Source organism: Aedes aegypti, chromosome 2 (assembly GCF_002204515.2).
Source record: "Aedes aegypti strain LVP_AGWG chromosome 2, AaegL5.0 Primary Assembly, whole genome shotgun sequence".
Classification (NCBI taxonomy): Eukaryota; Metazoa; Arthropoda; class Insecta; order Diptera; family Culicidae; genus Aedes; species Aedes aegypti.
Genome location: NC_035108.1, coordinates 198,497,419 through 198,511,289, shown reverse-complemented (window position 1 = coordinate 198,511,289; position 13,871 = coordinate 198,497,419). Strand labels below are relative to the sequence as shown.

Genomic DNA, 13,871 nt, shown 5'->3' with positions numbered 1-13,871 from the left:
TTGAATTCAAAGCTTGTAACCTTCTGAGTTATTGGATAACCAAGTAGCTCGGTAGCTTAGTAGGTAAAGCACAAGAGTCGTGGGTTCGTATCTCACCTGAGCACGTGGATGTTTTTTTCATACCCTCACTTATAGTTTATCCATCTTCTCCAAGTGTAATGAGTTAATTAATTCAAACTACAACAACCTATTCGACAGTACGTACCGAAGGTAATGAACTGCACCAATATTGCCGCAGTATTGTTACAAGCAATCTATTCTTCTTTGCCTCTTGACGACTAGGGCCGACTCTGATGTTGGTTAAGGGGTTTTCAAGGGTACAAAAAATCTTAGAACAGCTTAAAAATATATGAGGTAACCTCCACTTCAGTTCACATCAACCGTATTAACTCTCCAGACTTCGAAAATTTATTTGTACTCTTTGGTCTGTCCATGAAATAAGATATCGTTGAAGTATCAGATTATTTACGTTCTATATGTTTCCCGCCATGTTATGCCCGGACCTTCCAAATAAACGAAATAAATAAAATAATGATAGTTTCAGTTCAAGATAACCGTGTTGATGATCACTGCATGCATCGCAATTCGCTTACAATTGATTTCAAGTTAGAAATTGTACCCTAATTGAGATTCAATCAAAACAACCCATTTGTTCATTCTCAAGTTCCGCAAATAAAAGTGAAATGCAACCGACAGCATTCCATCCATCGGTTGATACTTAACGAAGAAGCCTGCACAATAAAAAAAACTCCCTATGGCAATTATCGCTGCACTATCATATATGTGCACCTACCAGAAACGAGATGACCAGTGAACGTCGTCTGCGACATACGAGACAGTTGTTCCATTTTATGGTAAATTCAGTTCGTTAGTGTAACAAGCTGTAGTGCAGCAACTCAGGTGTGACTTGTCTTCCAGTGCGTCTCCTGCTGTCACTTGAATTGAACTAGTTTCCATGGGGTCTTCGAGGGGGGGGGGGGGTCAGACAGGTGTATAGCATTTCACCGAGTCACAGCTGATCACGTACCATCCAGGGGAAAAGTTGGATTGAAGATGAGCTGAGATTTGTATTGAATTGATAAGGATTCCTTTGGCACTGAGCGTGTTTCGTGCGAGTGAATACCTATGCTTTGATCTTATCTCGCGTCGGAGTGAAACGTGACAATCGACAAATGGCTAAATCACACTGCACACTTTAAGCCACCACCGTATTCTGGGGTAGCTATCGAAACATCATTAATAATATGGCTCATTAGCTTGCCTCATTACATCCGCCCTCGGATTGAAACAATGCTTCATGGCAATCACATTTGTTAGATATTGAATTTATGATTAATGCAATCAGGAGTGGAACGACAATGTTCCCATGTTTCACAGACTTTGGCGGGAGGCGTACTCAATTCGGTTGGACAGGATTGTTGCTGATTGAATCAATTTGCCAGTAAGGTATCTGGTGGTTAACTGTGAGTCGAGTAGCGCACCACATCACAGCTTCCATCAAATTCACGATTGTTGTTCAGTGCATAAGATAGAACGTGGCTTGATGACTGATTCTTGGCAATGGGCGGCCCCTTTGCTGCGGAAACGTTCGCGAAATCGGCAAAACATGTGCAACCCGATCGCCTTTTCGATTCTTGATGTCGAGCCCATCTGATTCAAGAGGTGGTGAGGGTGGCGACTACAAGTACCTATCTATGTTTGCAAATAGGTGCAGAAATTCTGTTGGAATGCGCAGAGGCCTCTTAGCTGCTATTCTCTTTAGAGCACAGATTCTTGACATCAACTTGGAGTAGCTATGCAGCACGAGTGTTTACTAATCAATCAAAATGTTTTGCATTAATGTATACATCGCAATGTGAGATGTCCTGCTGAGTCACTCGTTTGAAACATAGCAGCCGTAATTCAGGGCCAAATGGATATGGGCATAACCAAAGGGTGCCAGGGCCTGACAAAAAAAACTTAAACGAAATGTAATATTTTGTTTCAATTTTCAAAGATTTTTATTCGCCCGTGCCAATAGACATTGTTTAATTGAGATTCGTCAAAATGTGTTCAAATGTTCACGAAATACTAAGAATATATTTACAAATATCAATGCAATACATAACATGAAGCATACTGTGCCTTCCCTTTCAGATCCATCTGATCACCACCAACATAATGTCAAGCTGTAGGTCCATAAAAACTAGGAAGGAATCCCTGCAATGTTGCTCAGCCCATAAGACACTAATTATCACTGGTCAAAACACAGCCCATTTCGAACTGACTAATGATCGCGATCGCGAACATAAACCGACTAGACGAGATCTCCCGAAAAGGAGTTTTCACACTCCTCAGACCACGCCAACAAACGACACTCCAGGCAGTGGTGCGGGTGATAATTATCGCTTTTCTCAGTTTAAGCAGTGACTTCTCAAATAGGTGACGGTTTTCCAACCCCGTGGATCCATACGAAGCCTAATCGCTCCGCGGTAATCGACTGTAATAAAGAGCTATAGCCAAGGAGGTGCCATTTCAAACAACATAATCAACGCTTTCCTCTTGGAGTCGTTACACGGGGCAGTGAGTATGGATCGATGTCTTCATTACGGGGCTACAGAGTGAGACAACGTTGCCCCCGAAGGCAGCAAAAGATACGATTGATGGGTGAGATTTTCTCACATTCCTTGTAAGGGATCCTCTGCCGTAGCTCAGGGGAAAATTACCCCCATAATATTAATTATCGCCCATCAGTAGATCACCGCCGAAGCCGAAGCCGAAGCGATCGGATTGGGGACGTGTCGTTGTAGATTAAGACAAAACGGTCTCTTCGAGTGATGGGGCTTTAGTGCGAGAAATTATGTTACGCTTAGAAAACACTAAGGAGTTGGTTTTGTGATAAAAAGATTAATGGCGGTAACGGTTATAACAGAAGGAAAACGAGATCAAAGATATACAAAGGTTTGAATAGTTTTTCTCAACACATGCAAAAATTTGAGAGGTGACTCGATAGTAATTGAAAATGCTTGTTATGAGAAATCAGAATGGAGTTAACAAGAAAAAAAAGTTGGTCAATAAATGTTCGAAAAAAGGAAATAACACAGATTTTTGGTCGTCAAAAGACCAAAAGCTGCATGTTATGATAGTAAACAAATGTTTTATCGATTAACAATGATAAACCATAATTAGTCTGTCCAATGAAGACATATAGCATTTTATTTTTATTGAGTAACTAAACATGAAGTTTAATATGAAAATTCCGTATTTCATGTTACGAAGTCAGTTGAGAGGCTTTAACGCAAAGAAAAACGAGTGACAATTTGGTCGGTTTTGAGTTAAGTATACTTAAGTATTCTTCTGTTTCCTAGCTTTCCAACGATATGCTTAGGTTATTTTTCCGTCCGAAAGATAAAATAACATATTTTCTAGGAGATGTACTTATTTTTTGTATTTTTTAGAGTTTTGTCACTTACATTCGTTGGATTCTAACCACCTCAATTTGATTCAAATCACTCCAAATCAAAGTCTAATATAACGTTTGTCTACATTTTCACCATATTTGTCAATACTTATTTAAAAATATCCATTCCATTTCTCCAAGCCAAGCTTTTGTATTTATGATTGAGTAAATACGGTGACAAGTTTTCATAGAATAAGGGATGGTACACAAATTATGTCACGCTAAATTTAGACTTTTAAAACCCACCTTCCCCACTACCCCCTTGTCGCGCTTTTTGTATGAGTCATCTAAAAATTGTGTAAGGCTAGTCACGCTATGATTGACATACCCCCCCCCCCTTTGAGCGTGACATAATTTGTATACGCCCCCTAACTTTCTTTTGATCTTAATTCTCGAGTCATTTAAGTAATTTTATTACGTAATTGCTTTAAACATTTCAAAACTAAATGACAAAATGCACATATCATATTAAAAGTTTTACAAACTAAACCCAAGCACAGCTCGGCTAAATGGATTTCTGGGCTGGTAACATACGAGAAGCGGAAAGCTACAACGTTTACCTGTAGCATAGCAAGATATACTAGCAAGTAGCAGCAGGGCGTTACAATTCCCAAGTAACAATATCAGCGCTTTTTGAACTTAGATGTTATTTATGAAGGTTTTATTAGAGATGTATTCATTCCTAACAGATTTAATAAAACATTGCGAAGTGTTAAACGTTCTTTTCGGTAAAACCCACTTTAAAATGCTTTGTATATATCTATAAGAGCTCCCGTTAAAACTTGTTTGCTAGCCACATTTGGTCGGCGTTAAGTCAGAGGGGACCAAGTACAAAACTTGGGAAAATTGGATTATTCTCTCATTAGATGCGAAATTACCTTACCTCCGTTTCACTTTGACCAGATTTGATGAATGCTGTAAACTGCGCGAGATATGTAACAAATTTACTTTGGATGATCAATAAAAATCGATAAAGTATGCAGTCAGAGTGGACCAAGTGCTTATTTCCATAATAGCGAAAATGATCAGCGCGCTGAGGAAAGCGAGGAAATGAAAAACATTTAATGAAATTTGTCAGAATTATCGACATCGAATGATTCTTCTACCTATTCATCAAGAGAAATTTAAAAATATTACTTAATTTGGTGCATTTGAATTTGATTTTTGAACATTTACCATATTTGGATGGGTGGTCAGAAATTGCAACAATTTCTGTGCAGACAGAGTGGACCAAGTGTTGAAAAGCAATAAACTGATTGATTATTGCATTTTTTGAGTCAATTTCAGAGTCCGATAGAAGTTTATGGTAGTTCTATGGTGTATGTATGGAATGTGCTAGAACCCGCTTATTAGACCGGCATATTTTGATCGGTACTCAAGATTTTCACTTGGTCCACTCTGACTGAACGCATATTTGAATTTTTCTGGTCTCCAATGCCCTGACCCTACAAAACCTTAATTTCCAAGCTATCGTAATGCCACTGATTTCGGTATTGACGGTCGAAGGGTCTTGATAATCTGCTGATCTTAGAGATATGCACCCAGTTTGACCATGCAAGCATTAAATGATTGTTATTTTCCTGGAAATTGTTCAGTCAGAGTGATCTAATTCACTGAACGTTGCTCTTTAGTTCACTCAGAGTGGACCAAGTACACATAGTCCATCAAAAATCCGTTCTATCAACGGTTTGGATTATGATTTTTTATGATTATCACTTAACATTATATTGTTTGAAAGTAACACAAAGATGTGTAGAAATATTGAACCAAAATATAAACGAGTTTAAAAATTACAGAGCGTTAGACATTAAACCCATTTTTCTCAAAATATGAAAAATGTCACTTGGTCCACTCTGACTTAACGCCGACCATTTGTTAATAATAAATTGTATTTTGAAGGAGCTGTGTAGCGTCTATTAAAACCTATACTTAAAACTTTATCTTGCTTGTCTAATAAAGACATAGGTAAAACTTCTAAGACTGCACTAAGTCATGGTAAAGCCTTTTTAAATCTCAACTGTCTGGTGCATGTTGTTGAATGCAGTCTACGTGTCAATATCATTTTGTTGATAATGATAATAATGTAGTGAATTATGAGTTAACCAGAACGCATTCATAGAAAAGGCAAATATTCCTCTCGTAGAATTATCAGGCTATCGTATAAAGCATATTTTTTCCCAAGCTTGGCTGAACTTCCCGTTCTAGTGGGACAACTACGCTGCTTACAACAGCTAAGCTACACGAAAAAAAACTTTCACTTTTCAGGCACTCACTTACCGTTTTCTGCATCAGTACAACCGATCAAGTACGACGGGCTTTATTATAACAATTCATTCCAATGAAAACAGTTAGATACATAACGGTACAAATTTAATAACTTTAATAACATGAATTGCATCACAAAATTGTATCTTCCGATTTGTTTATCTTTTTGACAGCACTATCTTTACTGAGTGCATTAAGTTTATGTCAAGGCTCCCAAAAAACCTATTTGTCTTAGTGCAGAACAAATATTCTGATTTAGGAATATTTAAGCCAGTGAAGGATTTTGCGCACAGGTCCTTAAGATCAAAAGCGTTCATGAATGATTATATTGTTCGGAATAATCACCAATTGATCTTAAACCATGTTGTTGTCGCCGTATCGGATTGATAATTACAACAAAAAATTTCAATTTATGATTGAGATGATCATGAAATCATTCTGTAAATAGAATGGAGTCAAATATTAGATATCCAATTATGATGTCGTAATTGTGGCGCGTTGCTGTAAATCGAAAATTTTTATGTAACTACACCAGTAAATTTTTATTGGCAGGAATTTCACGCGATCGTAAGAGAATTTTCTGCCATGCAAAAAATGATTATTTTTATTAATTATTATGAGTTGACAGACATCATGATGGTTTCAATATTAAAAAAGGGTTATGGTTTATAAACAACTTATTGGTTGCTTTCTGTTCAATCATAAGCTCTTAACAATGGTTTTATTCCGTGTATTGGGATATCGTAAAAGATTTAGTACCGCTAGTTGAGCTCAATAAGGCTATACAACAGCTCTTATGAAAGTATTATAGTACACTATAAGGGTAGATGTATTCATACGATACAAAACTAAGAAGTTTAGAAACGGTTCTAAGGTATAGTCTTAACAACCTCCTGTAGTGTGGGCCTTTTCGGGCTTAACGGAATTTTATCAAAGGTTTATTAAGGTTATTTAGACTAATAAGTTCCAAAATGAGTCTTAATGATATGGTGGTAACAACAGCTTGTAGTAAATGAAAAAAAAAACTTAAAATGTTACTTGGGAAAGGGAGAATTTTAGTCTCCAAGGAGGACTAAGGTTCCAAAGCCCATCGTTCACACAGAAATCAAGCAAAAACATTTGCCAGGAAGGCCTAACGGGGAGTTTGAACTTGATGGAGGTCATAAATAAAATCAATTAACTCAACGAGTACATAAAGGACAGGATTAATATGTATCACAATACAGTCGAATCTCCACATCTCGATGTTCTACATCTCGATATCTCTCCCTATGTCGATGATTTCATAGGTCCCTTCAGTCTGCATACATTTTCTCTCTCCATATCTCATCCTCCATATCTCGATGTGTTTCTGTTGATTGTTTGTTCTCAAGTTTCTCTCCGTATGTCGATATGACCAATACCGAAGGTTACTAGACCAAAATTTTGGGATTTAAAACAAATTAGGAGCGCAAAATGACTTCTGTTTGTGTAGGGTAAGTGTTCCCTTAGTTAAGGGTGTTCCTATAGTTGCGGTAGTGCCGTTTTCATTGATTTTATTACACTAGCCACAGAACCGACACTGCCAATCGACGTATTGGCTTGTTGAAACACGGAACAGTTGAAAAGAGCGTTCAAATTGGTTTAAAACTGATGAAATATCACTAAAATTGCTAAAACTGTTCTTGCTTGTACCAATAGTTGCGGTAAAGTGTTCCTATAGTGGAGGATCCCATAAGAAAACAACGGATACCGCAACTATAGGAACACAAATTAAAAATATACCGCAACTAAAGGAACAGTGTACCAATAGTGGAGGTGTTATTTTTCACTGACATGCCGTGGGTTACTGTGATGAAATATTTTTTCTCATCAAGTCAATAGTCGTTACTTCCCGTTACAACATTATCATGTAGATTAAATGCACTTCTTGAATTTACGCGGTTAAATGAAGTTCAATTGTGCTTAGTACCTCCACTATTGGTACATCTACCCCATTACTTTCTTGGCAATGTTTTTCAATCTAGTATTCATCAAATATTTGTTCTTTGTCTCGATCTCTCCCTATTTCGATGGTTCCTTCGATATCGAGATGTGGAGAGGCGACTGTATTAGGAATCCAGCAACAAGGTGCAATATGAGAGATGTGTTTATGACAATCCGACTTTCAAAGTTGTACGATGGTACACAATTAGCGACGAGTCGGCTACCAGTAGCCGCAGCCAACAAACTGGTGGAGAAGAAAAAAGTGAAGATTGGATGGTCGCTTTGTCCACTGAGACTCGTCTTCTGAGTCGAGAGGAACCGATGAGGAGCTTCAAGTACATGGACTTCGGACATGGACATGCAATCTGTAATGGTTCTGAGTTGTGCAGGAAATGCGGGGAGAAAGGGCATCGCCCGTGGATCCAGGATGATAAAGGCCTATATGTTTACTGAATACACTTGGTAAACTCTTGGAACGTGTTATCTTCAACAGAGTGATGAAATGCACAGAGAGGGAGAACGGACTATCAGAAAAGCAGTTTCGATTCCGGAAAGGAAGGTCGACGGTGGACGCAATTCGGACGCTGAGAAAGCATTGAAACAAAAGCGTAGGGGGATCGTTACTGTGCTGTGGTCACGATAGATGTGAAGAACGCGTTTAACAGCTCAAGCTGGGAGGTCCTTGCCACAGCGCTGCACAGAATGCGGGATCCCGACTACTTGTGCCAGATTTTGAAGAGCTTCTTCCAAAACAGAGTACTGAGGTATGAAAAAGACGCCGGCCCGAAGGAGTTAAGAATAACGGCTAGAATCCCACAAAGCTCCATACTGAATCCAACGCTGTGGACATCGCATTCCACGAAGGGGTCCTATCGCTGGAACTACCGTTTTGCGTCAAGACGCAAAAGGAAGTAGCAATGCTGGCAACGGAGGCAGTTGGTCTGGTCGAAGATTGGATGTAGGGAGTTAAGCTGAAGATAGTCCACCACAAAACGGAGGTGCTACTAGTTAGCAACTGCAAAGCAGTCATGAACGACGAGATCACTGTCGAGAGCCATAGCCATAGCGAATGCTTAAACACCTGGGCATAATGCTCAACAGTCACGTCGATTGTGCATGGGAGATGGTGGCAAAGGCGAGCAATGTGCTCACAAGAATTATGCTCAACATAGGTGGTCCTAGAATCAGTAAGAGGCGTCTTCTAGCTGGGGTATCAACATCGCTACTTATTAACTGAGAGCTTACTTTGCCAAAGTTGCCATTTTCGCATTCGTATATCGTGTGAGGTACGATGATACTTTATGCCCAGGGAAGTCAAGGAAATTTCTTTTACGAAAAGATCCTGGACCGAGCGGGAATCGAATCTAGACACCTTCAGCATGCCTTTGCTTTGTAGCCGCGGACTCTAACCACTCGGCTAGGGAAGGCAGATTTCTCTATTTCATACAAATTGTATGGGCGTCGAAAAATAAGCAAAATACTGCAAAATGTGCTCACAAGAATTATGCTCAACATAGGTGGTCCTAGAATCAGTAAGAGGCGTCTTCTAGCTGGGGTATCAACATCGCTACTTATTAACTGAGAGCTTACTTTGCCAAAGTTGCCATTTTCGCATTCGTATATCGTGTGAGGTACGATGATACTTTATGCCCAGGGAAGTCAAGGAAATTTCTTTTACGAAAAGATCCTGGACCGAGCGGGAATCGAATCTAGACACCTTCAGCATGCCTTTGCTTTGTAGCCGCGGACTCTAACCACTCGGCTAGGGAAGGCAGATTTCTCTATTTCATACAAATTGTATGGGCGTCGAAAAATAAGCAAAATACGAATCATTTTTTTCTGTTATACAAAAACAAATCACTTAAATATGTATACCGTTGGCAAGTTCGAAAATAATAACAAAGCTATGCATAGTAAACATAGCTATGGGATGGTAGATTATGTCACGCTAAATTTCGACGGTTTATGTATGCATCCTTCGAAAATTTTGTAAGGCTTGTCACGCTTGGCTTGACCTCCCCCCCCCCTTGGGGCGTGATGTAATTTGTGCATGACCCCTATGAGAGAAACTAGAAAGTTTGCTATAATAAGGGTGCATGTCGCATGATCGTTTTCTCTTCATAGATTTTCTCTTCTGTGAATATAGGTGACAAGGTGCAAGTTTGTTGGCATTTTTGCTTCTCATGATGTAGCATTCTGAAGTGAAAAAGTAAGCTAAAATATGTGCACCTTGTCACATTAATTAACAGAAGAGAGGATCGATGAAAAGAAATCGAACATGCGACTTACGCCCTTATTCTAGCGCACGCTTGACGTCTTGTCTCCCAAAAATGAGACCCTAAAAAAAGAATGAATTGTAAGTAGAAAAAATCCCCGAGGATGACCGAGCGGATGTCGCAACACCCTTATCCGTACACGTACCGCTGCACGGGTAAAAATGCGGCACCCAAAACAAGGAGAAAAGGTCATGATTTTGGGAGGAATGTGTATTTTCATGTTATGAAAATACACCATGACCAAAAGTCATGAAATCATGAATCTTTTTACCGTAAAGTGTTAATTCAAATCATCAAATCATAAACTATGTATGCTGGAACCATGAATAAAATTCATGAAAACATGAAAACTATTCATGGATTTAGATACCCGTCATTTATGATTCCAGTTTTGGTGATGAAAAGTGGAAATTTGAGTCATGAAATCATGAAGCAGGATCATGAAATCATGAACTAACTTCATGAAAACATACAAACGTCAATTATGATCCCTGTATATTTGTCATAGGTAAACAAATAACATGAAGATGGATTTTGTGCCGGTAGTTTCGGAATAAACTGTGAGTGCCACATCTTTGACAGAAACGCGAACATCCGGTGGTTAGGTTTGCACGAAAAATGTCATTCCAAACATCAGTTGAATTGGCACATCGTCCCTGGGCTGCAAAACGCTGGTGGATTGTATTGGCGATGGAAAAATAAACGACTCTGCGGGCGTGGAAAGTGGTAGAGATCATCCGGCTGCCGAAGGTTTGTGTGAGCTGCTCTATTGTAAGATGTAGAGAATGCATCACACCGAAAATTTAAAATCGCCGACGAATTTGTCAAGCAAAACCTTCGTCAATCATTGCCCGGTACGGAATAATCAGTGTGAAATCTTGCAAGTACATTTTCGCACATCTAATAGCAATGGCAGTCATTGGGTCATCGGGAATGTCATCGATATGATGGCAAAGTTCCGACGAGCATGATATTCTAATTAACCTCTTCCGTAAACAAAACTTATTCATAATTTCACTGGAAAAAAAAACACTACCGATCGCAAAAGACGTGTTGACTTAAATGAAAAAAGTGACAGTTGGATTTATGTAACGCCCTGAGCACACAAATTCTTGAATAATAGCCATGGTTTCATGACTTGTAGTCATGATATTATGAAACATAAAATTTTATGATTTCATGACTTTTTGTTCATGATTCCGGCAACGGATTTTTTTCCGTGTGGATGAGCATAAAGCAACAGATGTTGAAAGAGTATGCAAGCCTCGAGAATACAAACAAAGTTTAAGAAAAAAAAACCAAAGAAGTTTATAATAAGATGGGATATTTACGAAGAAATAAACAAAAGCTAATTGAAAAGAAATATTGAAAAAAGGGAATGAATAAATGTGGAAAGAAAACGTTAGAAACTTAGCGCTCGAAAAGGATGAAACAAAGAAATCTGGTGAGAGAAAACGACAAAACCTAAGAAATATGTTATTACTTTTAGTATTCAGTTTATCAAAATAGAATATTTCTAATAAGATTTATGTTTCCGTACAATTTTGCATAAAGAGGATCCTCTTGTATCGAACATCGAAGCCAAAAATTTCATTACTCCAAAATTATTGGTTTGCTACGGTTTTCTTCATTAACATCATTCATTCTTCATCAATACCATCGTTTTAATAGTACACTTAAACCTCAATTTACGGTTAAATGATAAATTCTGTGTCGGAATGATAAGTTTAGCGGAAATAATCTAAGGTGTGTTCAACTTATGTTTTGTAGTTTAGTTCACACTTGGATGAAATGTCATAGCATATTATTGGCATCAACTTCAGAATACTATGAAATATAGCCACCAGATCTACAAACGTGATCTATGAACCTTTGGAATTTTTGAATATTCGAGTTAGTTCAGATCAATATGTAGCTTTGATTTTGTTTTTGAATTGATGTGTTGCATTTGTGAGATGTTCCGATTCATCCAAGAACTTCCTGGAATATAGGTCTTAAGATCTTTGGAAGATCAAGAACATCGGTATAAATAAGACCAATAAGGCCTATATTCGATGGAGCCTTTGGAGGAGAAAAAAAACAATGCAATACTCCGTTTAGTTCTATGAAAGGTTAAGAGCATGTGTCATTAAAAAAAGCATCAATATAAAACTGCTTAGACCTGTAGATCATTAGGCCATAGAATATAACCATGAAGTTCTTGGAGAGCCAAGTACATTGGTACTTATCCATACAATGCTTTGTTTACTTATATGAATGGTTAAAGATTTGACTTATATTAAAAACCATCAAAAGATCGCTTACTACACAATTAAATTGAAAGTATTTGTTCCAGAAAGTTTTTCGATGAACTAGAACACCTGTTGTATTTACTAAGTTACATAAAGAGGCATCTTGACGTAACGAATGGTTCTTCAAAATATAACTGTCTTCTAGTATCCCAAATTGCGAGACATGCTTGTACTTATAAATGATAAATAGATCGCTATTTACTCATGTAGAATCATATGCTCAAACTCCAAGGAATTGTTGGAAGACCTTAACTTGCGCATATTTTTGCTAGATTCAGGTCCGTATAAATCAATAGTATACTTAGGATACTGAAAAAGCATAATTTCTGAAAAATAAAAAATAATTTCCTAGTTTCGACTCCAAACGTCAAAACCTTGTTTTACGAACTAAACTCCCTTGCTTTACGAAATGATTCAATTTACGAATCGATTGAATTTTCAAACCAATCGGGGGTTCATAAATCGAGGTGACAGTATATAGGCGAATGGATTAAAAAATATTAATACGAATTTCGGCATTGAATTTTGATAATTTATTTTAGTATCAAATTTATAAGGTGGCCTCCATTACCAGGCATAATCTTTTATTGGCCAGTTGTAAATAAGAATTAGGTTCAATCAATTAAATTAATTATTGTTTATTTATTCATCAGAAAATTTCAGCAATTTTCTTTAAGAAATCCTACAAAAACATCCGGAAAAATTTTCAATCAATTGCAGGAAGATTTTCTGGTACGAAATGAAGAATTCCCGAAGATAAACCTGAAAGAATGCATTGGTTAATTTATGGATTTATCAATTGACAAATCCCTAAAAGAAATATCTTACGACCAGGCATTGCCTTTTATCTGATCATTCGATCATCTGAGAAAGATACGGATCGAATAACAAGATATTATCTTAGCGCTCTTTGATCGATCTTTAAACAATATCTCTGGTTCATATGATGCTAGATAGAATAATTCAAACTCAGCAATCCACTTGCAAGTTATCGTTATGAAAAACAGTCGAATACGGTGACATTCATAGTGTAATTATGATTACAGCAGGCTACACACTAAGCTCTTACGGTGAATTTCAACGTAATCTCAACAGCTGAAAAGTTCGATGAAATAAAACACCTTAATTTCGTCAACATTTGGCGGATTCCAGTGATTTTTCAACGAATACAGTAAAAATTCCGTACTCCGTTAATTTATTTCACCGAACTGTTCAGCTGTTGAGGCTGTTGAATTTTAAGAATAAAATAATTTAAGTGTGTATCGACAAATGAATCGAGCCCGGACATGCTGTCTACTGCGAATCGCGGCAGTTGTTATAGGGCATGTCCATAGTCTGGATTACAGCGAAAATATGTCGATTAACAATTAACCGGATTTTCGCTACCTATGGATTTTGTCAAAAATTTCACTAGAAATTAGACACACAATTAAAAAAAAACAAAAGATCTCATCATTAATGCACTTATAAATCATTTCACAAAAAATCGACTGAGAATGATCAAAAGAATTCACTGTAGATCATCATATGAATCGACACATTATCAATTATGTAACAAAAATGTTGTCAGAGCTGACGGACCATACATTGTATCCACCAAATGTCTTACAAGACAAGTGTTTGGCTTGAATTCCA

At 37.7% G+C, this 13,871-nt stretch overlaps 1 protein-coding gene across 2 annotated transcripts in view; it reads right to left on the bottom strand.

The window, feature by feature from the left end:
- The window catches only part of LOC5571041 (dendritic arbor reduction protein 1), a 360,327-nt gene that overhangs the window by 180,597 nt on the left and 165,859 nt on the right, over positions 1–13,871 (bottom strand). The gene's annotated exons all lie outside the window — the stretch shown is intronic.